Source organism: Mustela nivalis, assembly GCF_964662115.1.
Source record: "Mustela nivalis genome assembly, chromosome: 5".
Classification (NCBI taxonomy): Eukaryota; Metazoa; Chordata; class Mammalia; order Carnivora; family Mustelidae; genus Mustela; species Mustela nivalis.
In genome coordinates this window covers 110,493,235-110,506,451 of record NC_139024.1, presented here as the reverse complement: position 1 = coordinate 110,506,451, position 13,217 = coordinate 110,493,235, and the positions used below count along the sequence as shown (strand labels likewise).

At 35.8% G+C, this 13,217-nt stretch overlaps 1 protein-coding gene across 4 annotated transcripts in view; it reads right to left on the bottom strand.

Annotated features, from left to right (window-relative positions):
• Positions 1–13,217, bottom strand: part of COL19A1 (collagen type XIX alpha 1 chain) — a 332,336-nt gene that overhangs the window by 244,573 nt on the left and 74,546 nt on the right. The gene's annotated exons all lie outside the window — the stretch shown is intronic.

Sequence of the window (13,217 nt, the reverse complement as noted above, 5' to 3'; positions counted from 1 at the left end):
GTCCCACGTTGGACTCCCTGCTCAGTGGGAAGTCCCTCTCCTTCTACCCCTCACCCAGCTTGTGCTCTCTCCCTCTCCTTCTCTTTCTCTTTCACACTCTCTCAAGTAAACAAATTAAAAAAAGAAATGTTTACAGTCTTTAAGAACTAGTTCTAGTGTTGTGGGGAAAGATAGCCAAATACTGAACGCCTAGCATATTCAGGGGCTTTATATCTACCCTTCCTTATCTTACAACAGTAGGATTGGTACTTCAGTTTTATAAAATAAGAAAACAGAGCCTATGGGGTGCCTGGTGGCTCAGTGGGTTAAGTGTCTGACTCTGGGTTTCACAACCTGCTCGCTCCAAGAGGGGCCTGCTTGAAGATTCTCTTCATCTACCCAACCCCCCCAAATTTATGTGTGCTCTCTTTCTCTTTCAAATAAATAAATTGAAGAAAGGAAGGAAGGGAGGGAGGGAGGGAGGAAAAGGAAGGAAAGAAAACAGAGTCTCTGAGCCATGTTCAGTGTCAGCCATCTTGTAGCAGCACGACCTAAGATTTGAATTGAGGTCTCTCTAACTCCACGGTCCATGTTTTCCCACATGCCATTTAGAATCCCTTATTTCATTTCCTCTTTCAAATCTCTGGACATGATATTAAAGTCTGGTATAGGCTTTCTATGGGCTGGCACTGTTCTCACAACAAACCTATTGAGTAGATACTGTTATGATCATCTTACAAGAGATGATTACACAGCCAGTAGGAGATAGAAATGGAATTTGAACACATACACTTCAGCTCTGTGCACACAACTACCTCCCTCCACTATCTCATGGAAAAGATTTATTTCTGGCTCCTAAGTGACCACATCTAACAACTGAATATATCTATATGTCTAATATATATATATATTATATATATTAGAGATATATATAATATATATATTACAGTGACAGACATACAGATATTATGTTAACATGCTCATATATATATCTGCTCATATCTGCTGATTGCCTTTAAACTGAAGACATACCCAATGCCATTTTACTTGAAACAACTGCTTATAAGAATTTTTAGTTCTTTCTGTTCATCTGGTTCCTGTCTTGGGTAAAAAGGTTTTCAGCAGATGCTTATCAGTTTCCATTACTGGAATTCATGGGTCATTTCTTTGACAAGCCTCCTTTGTAAACAGCACACCAGCTAGAATTAGATATTCCTGGGAGGATGTGTGTATTATCAATGGATCCTTACGAATTTTGCTGCTTATTGGAACTGACTTTGGTTCGTGAGTTTCCAGGTTTAAACAGCTCAAAATAAACTAACAATTCCATTGATCTGCTTTATTTCTAGAAAACATAAGTAATTTATAAGACAATAATTTTTAAGCATCACCTAGAATGAATTTAGATACCAATTCTTAGAATTTTTAAGTAAAATTCAAATATATGAAAAAAAATCACATCTTCAAACTTTAAAATAGCAATAATACATTGTGTCTAAATCAAAAGAGATCATTATTATTTCATTAATTAATACATTTTGGAAAGGTTTAGTCATTTTTAACAGTTATAACATCGTATATAGACACACATATTATTTTAAAGACTAAGGCTGTCCTCAGATTAAATTATCTAAGTTTTTCCGCAGTATAACTGCTATCATCATAGAATATAATAAACACTAAAGGGAAAATTTTGTTGCTAAGTGGAATTACGCATTGAAGCATCAATAAAGTATAATACACTTATCTATGTAATAAATATATTTCTATTATTTAAAAAGCTGTTACAGTTCTAGATCTCAGGCATTACACAAATACATGAGAAACTTCCTGTTTCATTTAATAAAGAGATAGTAAAAGCACATTAAGTATTTGATGCCAGGAAACATTCTGTGGAAATTGAGCTTCTGTTACTCATCACAGAAGTATGTCCACTTGTCCATAAGGAGGAGAATTATTTTCATCGGTTGGTCTAATATAATGTTTTATATCATATTACAAGTTACACAAGATAACAAGATACGGCATGTAATCCAATAAAGTACACTGATACAGTATACACTGCCAAAAATACTTTTGGGGGAAAAGAGTAGTGATAGTATCTCTTTCTCTTTTTCTTTGCTGACAGCCCATTCCTGTGTACTATGTAGTCCAAATTCTGGCACCTCAAGCCCCCCTTCTGGCATGTGTCAGGTTAGGGTTACACCCAGAAACACCACTAACTGGAGACCAAAAATCTCTAAAGCTGTGATACTAAGACCATTTTTCTCTCTTTAATAGATACTGGTTCATGATTATTGCAATTAAGATGTTATATTTTCCTATGGCCAGTGTTCATTGGTCTCCATTCTTTCCTGATGAGGAATTGGTTTTGTAAACATAATCCTAAACACCCAGATAACCCAATGGACACCACTGATTACTCTCACAGGAAAAAGTAAGCTTCCCCCACCTGCAAGCGGAAGATTTTGAGATTCTGAGAGGACACTACTGAAGATTAAAGTTGGCAACACTGGTGTTCAAAACTCTTTTTATTTTTTTCTCACTGATTTTCTTGAAGTGATCAGAGATGTCCTGCTTAGCAACTTTTAATAATCTTAAACCATTTGTCATTTTTCTAGTTCCTAAGGGATTAATCGGTGTATCTGTTTTTGTCCCTATCTCAAAAAAAAAAAAAAAAATCTGTTAAGTAGCATAAAAACTAAAGACGAAAATAGCTGTAAAGAGTGAACTTTTGTTTAAAAGATTCATGGATAGCGACATTTCCATCAGGACTTTCTCGAAAACCTAATGCAGCTTAAGGTCAAACGGAATTCTACCTAGCAAATAAATGGCCTATCTAAAATTACCGGATGGGCAAACATGAGCCGCTTTTTCTGAAGTCTTGCTGTTCCTCCTTCCTCCGAGTCCCAGCACAGAAAGAAAGAAGCTTCTCCTCTGGCTTCTGATCAGTATTTTAGCCCATTATTGAAGAAAATGACAATCAATGTTTCCCACAGCTACCCTAACATTCCAAACTTGTTTCTGAGGTATATACTTTCTGCTACAGGTTTTTCCATCAAAGGACCTGTGTCCTTTTCCTGTTACAAATCCAAGCTACAGAAGGACAAGTGAATGAGTATGTGTTATACAAGTGAAGCCAGAACGAACGTTGCTGCTGATAGTGCTGTTGCCATGTTATTACTGTAATGCCTAGCCCATCTCCGACTTCACAGAGCGATCAAAAGCAGCCTTTCCAGAATTCAAAGTAACCTCTTTGAGAAGGTTTTGGAAAAAACTGAGGTGTGATTTAGGGCCAGCTGGTGGCTTTCTGAAAACCTGATCAAAGGATTTCATTTTACCCCCTTTTTATCACTGCACATTTCCCTGAAGGAAGCATGGCTAGGCGTAAAAGATAAATTATTAGTTTTCCTGATTCCTTTGACATTGGAATCTATGTCTTTTCTTATTATGCAGGAAACGCATGTTGTCTGAAGGACAGTTGATAAGAAATCACATTCCCCAGGGCGATGTTTCCAAACCTAGTCCCAATGAGACCCAGCAAAGAAAAGCAGATTAAACAGGTAAAAGAAAATTTGCTAATAACTGCACCTAAGCCCAGAAAATAGAAAGTTTTACACTATGTTGTGGTGATTTTTTTGGTTTAAAAAATTAGGCATTTACCCTCTGATTAAAAAGGCTGAAATCCTACTATATAACACTGCTTCTGTATTTAAAAAATTAATTTGGCCTATCATTTCATTTTATAGCCTGTTTTCCAGGAACTTAATCCCCTGTATGAAGATAGTATACAATTGGAAGTATATCAGTGTTTTCCTGCAAATTAACTCATATTTACTAAGAGAAGTTTTGCTTAAATTGAATGTTGAGTAAAATAGCTGGAAAAAACATCTGAAATGCAATGCCAGAATTCTAGCATGATAACCAACAGAAGAGGCAGCTGAAAGTAAATCTGATTTTGATTTTGTGTATTGCTAACTTGACCTCTATATTTCTGACTACAGGTCTGCTTTACTCAGGACATAATCTTCCGAAATTGAATTTTTACGGTCCTTAAATTGTTGCCACTCAACTAAATATATCAGGCAATAAAATAGATACCTCCTAATTTTTTTTTTCAGACATTTCATCCAATCTAAATACTTTTGTTTCAGGGAGAAGTATTTTTCCTTCCTATTTTCTTAGACTTCATTGTGAGGAATAAATTGTCAAGTTAAAAAGTATATACTGCATAGGGTTTAAAACTTCAGACTTTTTCAAATTCTTTGTATTTGTTGGATCTTTCATGCAGCAAACACATTATCATATTAATGTTCAGGATAAGGCAAATTTATAATATTCTTTTTTTTAAAAAAAAGATCTTATTTATTTATTTGTACACAGAGAGACACAGTGAGAGAGGGAACATAAGCAGGGGGAGCAGGAGAGGGAGAAGCAGACTCCCTGCTGAGCAGGGAGCCTGATGTGGGGCTCAATCCCAGGACCCTGGGATCATGACCTGAGCTGAAGGCAGAGGCTTAATGACTGGGCCACCTAGGCGCCCCAATTTATAACAGTCTTAACCATAAGAGGAATGAGCTTGTTACTGATTATTACTTGGTCTTATTGGTCATTTCAAAGAAGGGAAATCTAGCCCACCAAAGAAAATATACGGTGGATACATGTCTTAACCATAATAATATAAATATGGTGAGATAGCTGGAGCTGAGTCCAGCATCTACCGTCTCAGAAACTACCAACCTGAGTGTCTGTGTGTGTGGCTACACAAGTATATGCAAGTGCACATACCTAGAAAACAAGCAGGATGGGTAGTCTCAAGAACAAATTCATATACTTATAACCACCATCTCCATTAAAGAATCTGTTGCAGTACTGATGCTACTGAAAGCTTCTTAAAGTCAGGCATTTTTGCTCTTTAATTTGTATACTGGAGAGCAGAACCAAACAATTCTATATGTGGGTACTGCAACAGTGCTTTCTGAACTCAAATTAACCTTCCCCAAGTTTCTGCCCATTAGTCTTATTTTACAAAAGAAAAGTATCTTACGGTGATATCCCTCTGTGTCAATATCAAGCCTATTCAGCAAATCAGTAATTTTTCAATGATAGTGTGGAGTTCCTTAATAGGTTAGTCGCTGTTTTCTGGGCATGCACTGGTTACACAATATATCTTTCAAAGTGTGGCACTTAGAATTGAGCGCATCATTCCAGAAATGGTCTCACCACACAGAATAGAGAACAGAAATGTCATACACACACACAGACACACACACAAACACACCTTGTTTGGACACCACCCAGTACTCCTATTAATACGACTTGATTTTTCAAAGCTAAATTGCTTATGTATTGTTGAGCTTGCAGTCAACTATAACCATTAAGTTTTCCTCTCAAGGGACTATATCTTACAATTCTTTTACAAAATAACTGAACGAAAATTATACTGAGTTATTCAAATTAATAAACAAGAAAAGAATTTTGAAATTATTTGGACAGGTAAGCAATTCTTTCCATGTAAAACAAAGTTAGGAAACCGAGCCTTGGCCAGTGTTGTAAAGCCCATTAAAAACCTGTGCTCCTCTGTACTTGTGAGGATTTTTTTTTTTTAAGTGGACTTGTCAAGAACAAGTGTTTTGGCTTTTCACTATATTGTGAGACTAGCTGTAAGATAGTCTTTAAGTAAACTCAAAGCTTCATTAAAGTATTAGGGAAACAGAAGACGTTTAATGTGAATCATCTTCCGAAATTTCCGAAGTATAGTAACTGACATTTGAGTCAAGCATTCTAACAAGTGAAAGATGTAAGATATAAAGAGGAGGATAGAGTCATCAGTAAGCTCCTAATTGAAGACAGTGAGATACCAGTAAGTGCAAACTATTTCCTGTCCAAAGTATTCCTCGTGATGAGTAATTTATAGTTCTACTCCATATCAATTACTTCTAGTGGAGCTTAAATGCACTCAAGTCATTGGTTATTTATCTTTAGCCCTGAGGTAAATGGTTGTGAAGATATGGAGAAAGAACATGCCTGAGTGACACTGTAAGAAAGTCAGGAGATGTTTTTCCAAACCCTATTTGGAAAGAGAAGGAGCACGATAACCTGAAGATTTATGCTTGAGAGAGAAAAAAGAGCACAGTTTCTCCAAGAGAAAATGGGAAGCAAATTCTGGAGCTGCACACACTTCTCTCTGTGAGATTTCACTCCAGGAAGCAGGATCTGTAAGCTTTGCCAGGCAGATAAGAGATTCTCCCGCCCTCCTATTTCCCTGAAGCATGCTTTTGCAGAAAGTACAGAAGACTGGCACGGATGCACCACTGCCTTTTTCAATTCCTCGCAGCACAGTTCTAAACAATCATCTTCAACTTCTTTTCTCTATTGACCTGGGGCTAAGTCCACTTGAGTTCTGAATAACTCAACAAACATTTATCCAGAATCAATCGGGTGCCCTATGCTGGGTTAGGTTTGGGGATTCCAGGAACAAGATCTTGTTCTCCTGGAGCTCACAATGGAGACAAAGATACAAATAAATAAAGTACTACATGAGCAGAGAGAAGGGGCTATTAACCCGTCCAGTGCCAAGGGGACTTTACGAAAAAGATGAACATTTTCTTGAGCTTTGAATGTAGTAATCTCTGAAAATGCAGTGATGGTGTGAGGGAAGAAAGGTACCAATCATGTATGATCATGCTCTCCTTTCTTCTATTCAGTTCCTAACAGGTTCATTCAGTATCCTACACTGGCTGTGTCAGTCTCTCACTTGGATATCTAAAATCTCTTTTAGACAAAGCTGCTTTTAGAAAACTCTAATATCTGAATATCTAATATCTAAAATTGTAGATGTCTTTATCAAAGGCCAAGTACACCTTTAAATTCACTGTGGAGCGTCTCAGCAGTCTACACCAAGAATAAAATGATTAGCCACTAAACTATGCAGAGAAGCAGAGAGTATGTGATCTTTTTTATGGCAATATTTTAATATTTATGTGCTAGATTCTCACAGTGCGTTAAACCAAATAGGAACATTAGCAGACTAAGTTCTTGAAATCTGGCTAACTGTTTAGCAAATAAAAGTCAAGTGCCTGGGTGCCAGATCGACTGCTTGTGTCGAGCCTGTCATCCATCTGTTGTGTTCTCTGCCAACTGCTCTACTTGGGGTGTGTGTGGAAGGCATTAGAAGGGAATAAGAAACCATTAAGAAATAAAATCAACTGCAGAGTGAGCAAGTTTCTTTTTCTTTTTCCTGTCCTTCTGTTACCTCTGTCCTTCTCATGTTTCTGCTAATTTTACTGTTACACTGTATTAAAATAATGCCCATAAATGAGACTTAAACTCCATGTAAAGGCAGTGATTTTTTTCACTGGTAATTCAAGTATCATTCTTGGAAGTTTAGTAAGTGAAGCCAACAGTAGGTTGACAAAACTGTTTTCTTTGTGGTCATTTTTCCTATGAATATTGGTTATGATAAAAAGTTCAATCCTATGTCCAGATTTGACCATCTTTTTTCACTGCAGAATTTTCTGAAATACAGGAGTTTACAGAGGATTCTCTGTTTAAGAAGTATTTTCTCTGACATGAAGCTCATGTTTGTTTTGAAAATCCTAACAAGTTCATAGGAAGGATATAGACCATTGTTAGAATAAAGGTGAGTTGCCCTATCTTTTATTCTTCTCATTTAGTGTTTTAATTCCTACAATAAATTGTTGCATATGAATAGGTATTTTAACTTTTTTTTAAACTTGGGAAGACCTCTGAAGTTAATACTAATTCCAAATCTCAATGGAAAATGAGGCGAAACTGGGTAATATAGATGGAAAGCCAAATGACTTTAAAAAAATTTTTTCTGTCTTTTTCAATAAACGCCTATAAGTTTCTGAGTCTCTAAGGCATGACTGCTACATCTGGACCAGAGCTGTCTCGGAGTTCATTATAATTCACAACAGCTACCGGCCTTGTCTGCACTTTCAGCAACTATAACAGCATCTGCCTTTATATCCCGAAGCTGCAGTCTTCCCGTAAAATGTCTTTTTAAGGGGAAAATCGAGATTCAGAGATCACAGTCATTTCATTTTCCAACTGAAAAGAAATACAAAGACGGACAGGGAACAATGGATGTGCCCAGTTTGGTCTCGCCCTGCTGCAGAGACTGGGGACTTCAGAGCATATGGTGAAAAGGCTGTCACACAAAGCGCCTCGGCGTGAGCATAGTTGGCCCGGCTGATTTTCAGTCAGGCAACTTGGCAGCTCTCTCATCATGTTATCAGATATACTTCTTAAGTGCTTTAATGTATATGGATTTTTACCTCTAGAAGTTCACATTTTTTTAAAAAATAAACTCATGGTGCTAAGTTAAACACTTTTGTTTTTGACCAAATGAATATACAATAAATGTGTGTATGTGTATATATATCATATATATAAATAACCAAAAAAGTTATATATACACTTATATTACATTTATAATAAGCATACTTATATTATATATACTTTACATGTAATTGTATATTTATATATTGCAAGCATATTCCACAGAGAACATAAAGAGAATTTTCTAGGTTAGGTGCTGAGGTAAGGTAATCTGGAGAGTGTGGCCATGACTGGTCTGCTGGGAGGTGAGCAGATAAGGATCTCTGGACAGTCCAGGTATGGGAATTTTAAAAGCTTATTTCAAATATACTTCTGAATTCGGAAGCCAAATAATCATGTTTTAATAATACTTACTTTGGAAGATAAAGCTAAACAAAATACTTCCACTTGGTGAAAAAAACATCTGAGGAAGATTTTTAATTGGAGGACACAATTTTCTGAGGGTGGGAGAGTCAGAATCGCTACAGTCGGGTAGACTTTAAGAGGGTCCACGGATTTAAAGAGAAGAAATACAGCCCCCCCCCGCCCTGCAGCAGAATTTAGGAAACCCTCTGTACAGTTCCCTCTCTAGGAAGTAGGCAAATGAATTTAAGATCTAATAATAAACTGTCTGTGCAAAGGAAATCTGGATACTTGAGGAAACATATCCAAAGGAAGTGAAGGTACAAGAGCTATGAACTCATATGGGTAAGATTCGAATCCCGCCTCCACTGTCTTGTTAGCAATGATACATAGGGGAGGGGAAGTTTTTATTCTATCTTAGTTTCTTAATCTGTGAAATACTAATGATAATAAATCTTACCTCAGAGATACTGTGAGAAATAAATAAAATAACGTAAAGAAGTCTTTTGACAGTGCTTAACACATACTAATGATTGAGTAAATGGCCGCTATTATTAATATTCTAAGAGTTTACACTCATATATATTTCAGTTAAATAAAAAATTAATTGATTTGCTAACATGCACACATTACTTTGTTTTTAGAGGTCAAAATTATCTAAGCTATGTGACCTTTAACATTTTCCACTAAATATATTTTGAATAAATAATATAAATCCCCTCAAATGAGTTCTAATTTAGTTTCATAGTAAGCTCGAGTTTAGAATAATTGAATCCTCAAACTGTTTTCTTTTAAAATTGTATCTATTCACCAAGTACAATAGGCGCTCCCTTATCCATGCCCCAACCTTCCAAGACCAAAAACGACAGGGTGTATCAAACCCTATATATGCTGTTTTTTACTCTACATATATATCTACAACAAAGCTTAATTTATAAATTAGGCACAGTAAGAGATTGAGAATAATAACTAATAATAAAATAGAACAATTATAACAATGCCTCTAACAAAAGTTATGTGAATAGGACCCCCTCAAAATATCTCACTGTACTGTATTCACCCTTCTTCTTGTGATGAGGTGAGATGATAAAATGCCTACAGGATGAGATAAAGTGAGCTGAATGACGTAGGCACTGCAATGTAGCATGAGGATACTACTGAACTTCTGACCATATGTCAGAAGCAGGACCATCTGCTTCTAGACTGTAGTTGACTGCTGACAAGCAGATACTACTGTATTTAGAGATCAGGCACTGAGCAGCCACTTTTATGAATAATCTCATTTAATCCTTAAGACAAAAATAGAAGGAGATACAATATAATGCCAATTTTAAAAAACAAAAGAACTTGGAAGAAACAAGAGACATACCCTAAAATTATAGACTGAGGATTTGAGCTGGGATTCAAATATAGGCAATCAAATTCTGGGTAGCTAATATCTGAATATTAGTATCTGAATGGTACAATAATGATCGCTATCATTTACTGCATACCTACTCTGTGAGAAAGAGAATTTCTTTGGTGAAAATTTTCTTAGTAAAATAAACATTTTAGGGATGAACTGTAGGTAATTAGACAGACCTAAAATTGCTTTTAGCATAAATTGGGCTCCATATTTATTGAACTTTTCCTATCACATCATTAGGATTAAGATGACTAGGAAATAATTATTCCTGTTTTTAAATAATATCCTCACTTCCCAAAAAACATATCCGATACAAGACATATATAAGTGAAATAGAGAATGAGGTAATTTTTTGTTTGAAATAGTCAAGTAATGAACACAAGTATGCTTTAAGTGTTATATTTTATGTGTATAAGCATGCTTAAGCATGCTCAAGCATGCTTTAAGTGTTATATTTTATGCTTTAAGTGTTATATGTATTTTAACACAGGGAGCAGGATTTGCCCCAGGGTCTAAATCTTCACCCCACTTTCCCACTGCATACCACGAGGATATTGTGAGCACGTGTGTCTGTGTGTGTGCGTGCATGTGTGCATATGTGAAAGAACATGTGTGTATGATCTTACACATTAAGTGATCCAGTTCTCATGGAAATTAGACCATTCGATTTACTCATCTTGACTGCCAGTGGTTTCTGTCCAAACAAGCTTACCAGAAGTCTCCAGTGACTAATAACTTATAACACCTGCTACACTGGCTATATAAGATAGCTTTTCTTACATGAACTCAGAACAGAAAACTTACCAAGTCTGTTCAGCAAAACCCTAGCTGTGCGGAAGATATGTAAAGGGGACAATCATCAGCTGCCATGCTTTGGCAGCAGAGCTGCACATATAAGGTTAGAATGCCTAGTGAGTCCATATAAGGTGAGGAGTGTTAGAATCACTTAACATAATTAGATGCTCTAGTTCTTCATCCTTCATGACTTCACATATTCCATAAGTTGACTTCATAATATAGTGTTGTTCAGTGTCCTATTTTTCTCCTGGGCCTCAGAAGAAACTAAAACTTTGTTCAGGGCCTCGACTTAAAAAAATTTACTGCTATCACCTAGCCAAACTTCAACATGTAAGTTTACCCTAGAATAATGGGATTAATATGCAAATCACTTAATTTATTATGGTATCGCACTGGATATAAGTATGAAGTATAGTTAATATACAAACTCTACTCTGCACTGCTCAGAATACGCTTCACTCTATTAACATAAATCAGCTTTCTAGTTTAAATATTAAACCTTAAAAAATTAAGAAAGCTTCCCTCTGAGAATATTACACTGGAGCTATATGTTTGAGGTGCCTTGCATATGTTCTTGTTCCAAGTGAGACAATCCATTTTTTTAAATTTTAGCTTTTAACAGATTCCTTAAGCATTTCTAATTCCAAGAAAAAGAACCCCAAGGAATTACGAATGCTGAGAAGAATCATCAAAGTTAAGCCTGGGGATGCTGTCTGAGCACTCTGAAAGATGCGTACGACTTACATAAAGCCAATTGTGGGAGATTCAGCTCTGAGAATACTGAATACCTTAAGGACTAATAATTTTCTTTGGGAATTCACTCAGAAAAATCAGTCAAGTTATTTTCATCTTAAAGCAATGCAAGTATTTTACTCCAAATATAAGTGTTCATCTTTACAACTCTAATTTCAAAATTCTGAAGTTTTAAAAATTAAGGAAAATTGATATATCCTTATTGGAGTGAAATATTTCAAACTTATTAACCATGACATGTGGTAATATAATTTTCTTGTTATCTTCATTCTGTATATATTCATCAGAGTTATTTAAATAGATGGTAACCTGTGGATTATGGAAGTGAGAAAAAACAATTTTCATGTGACATTTCTGCACTCATGAAAGTTTTATACCTTTAACAGCTAAATGAAGGGACAAGTTAGAAGCACAACTGGTACCACCAGTGACTGTGACTTTGAAGATAGGCTGTGGCCAAAGACTCATGATTCTATAGATACTGGAAGGGTATTGGCCACTACAGAGGATTTGTGAGGATGTGTGAAACAAGGATCCAAGAGCTCAGTGTAGCCTGACACAATGCTCAGCTCCACTGGAAGCTGCATGAATTCTCTAATTGTCCTGCTTTCCCATACCTTATTGTGTAAACTTACATGAGTCTTATTTTTACATCCCATAGTGAAGAAGTCTAATTATCTATAATCTATTTTATAGTCCAAGTACTTCATTGATTCTATGTTTGGCTATAAAAAAAGTTCCCGTATTCAAAGTAATTTCAAAACTCCCAATGATCTGAAATCCAATGAGATTATTCTGACATATTTTAGGAAGAGGTTGGTGGAATGAGTGTTTGAAACAGATATGGAATATGGCAGCCTGCTTAGGAGATAGATGCCAGTAGTATTTTCTAGGGGAAAAGGCATTTTGAAGAAATTAGACTTTCGAACAAGTGTTTGAAGGAATTTTACTTATGATGAAGAATCTGCAATTAATGTCATCAGCAAGTTTAATTAAGCAAGAGGATAGCAGCCCAAATAAACATTAACTTGCAGCCAGGTATCATCATTCAACAAAGAGTTTACTGAATCCAACATTTACACTACTATAGGAGGAGTGAGGAATTTGCTAATTCCCAAATCATTCCTTAATTATTCCTAATCAAATAATTCTTAAAAGAAAAAAAAAAGAGAGAATAATTCCTAAAAGGAAAAAATCAGCAGGAATGAAGCAGTCAGAAATCAGACACATTGAAGACAGACTCAGAAAGTATCTGCCCGATAATTTCTGAACCTCCTACCAGTTCAGCTTCAGTTACTTTTGTGACAACTGTAGGTTAACCACAGGGTCAAGGCCTACTGGATAATGAGGCACAATGGATTCACTTGGTAATTAGTGCAGCTAAAACAGCTACAGAAACCTATACTAAACTTATTTTAATGAAGAAGAGAATTTTCTCAGCAACAAGTGAAACTTTAATAATTCAGCAGTTTAAGTTATGTGTGTGTGCATATACACACACATTTATGTATCATGAAAACCAGACAAGCTAATTTCAGTTTATATTTACAAATATGGCAATTTTTAAAGTTTCTAT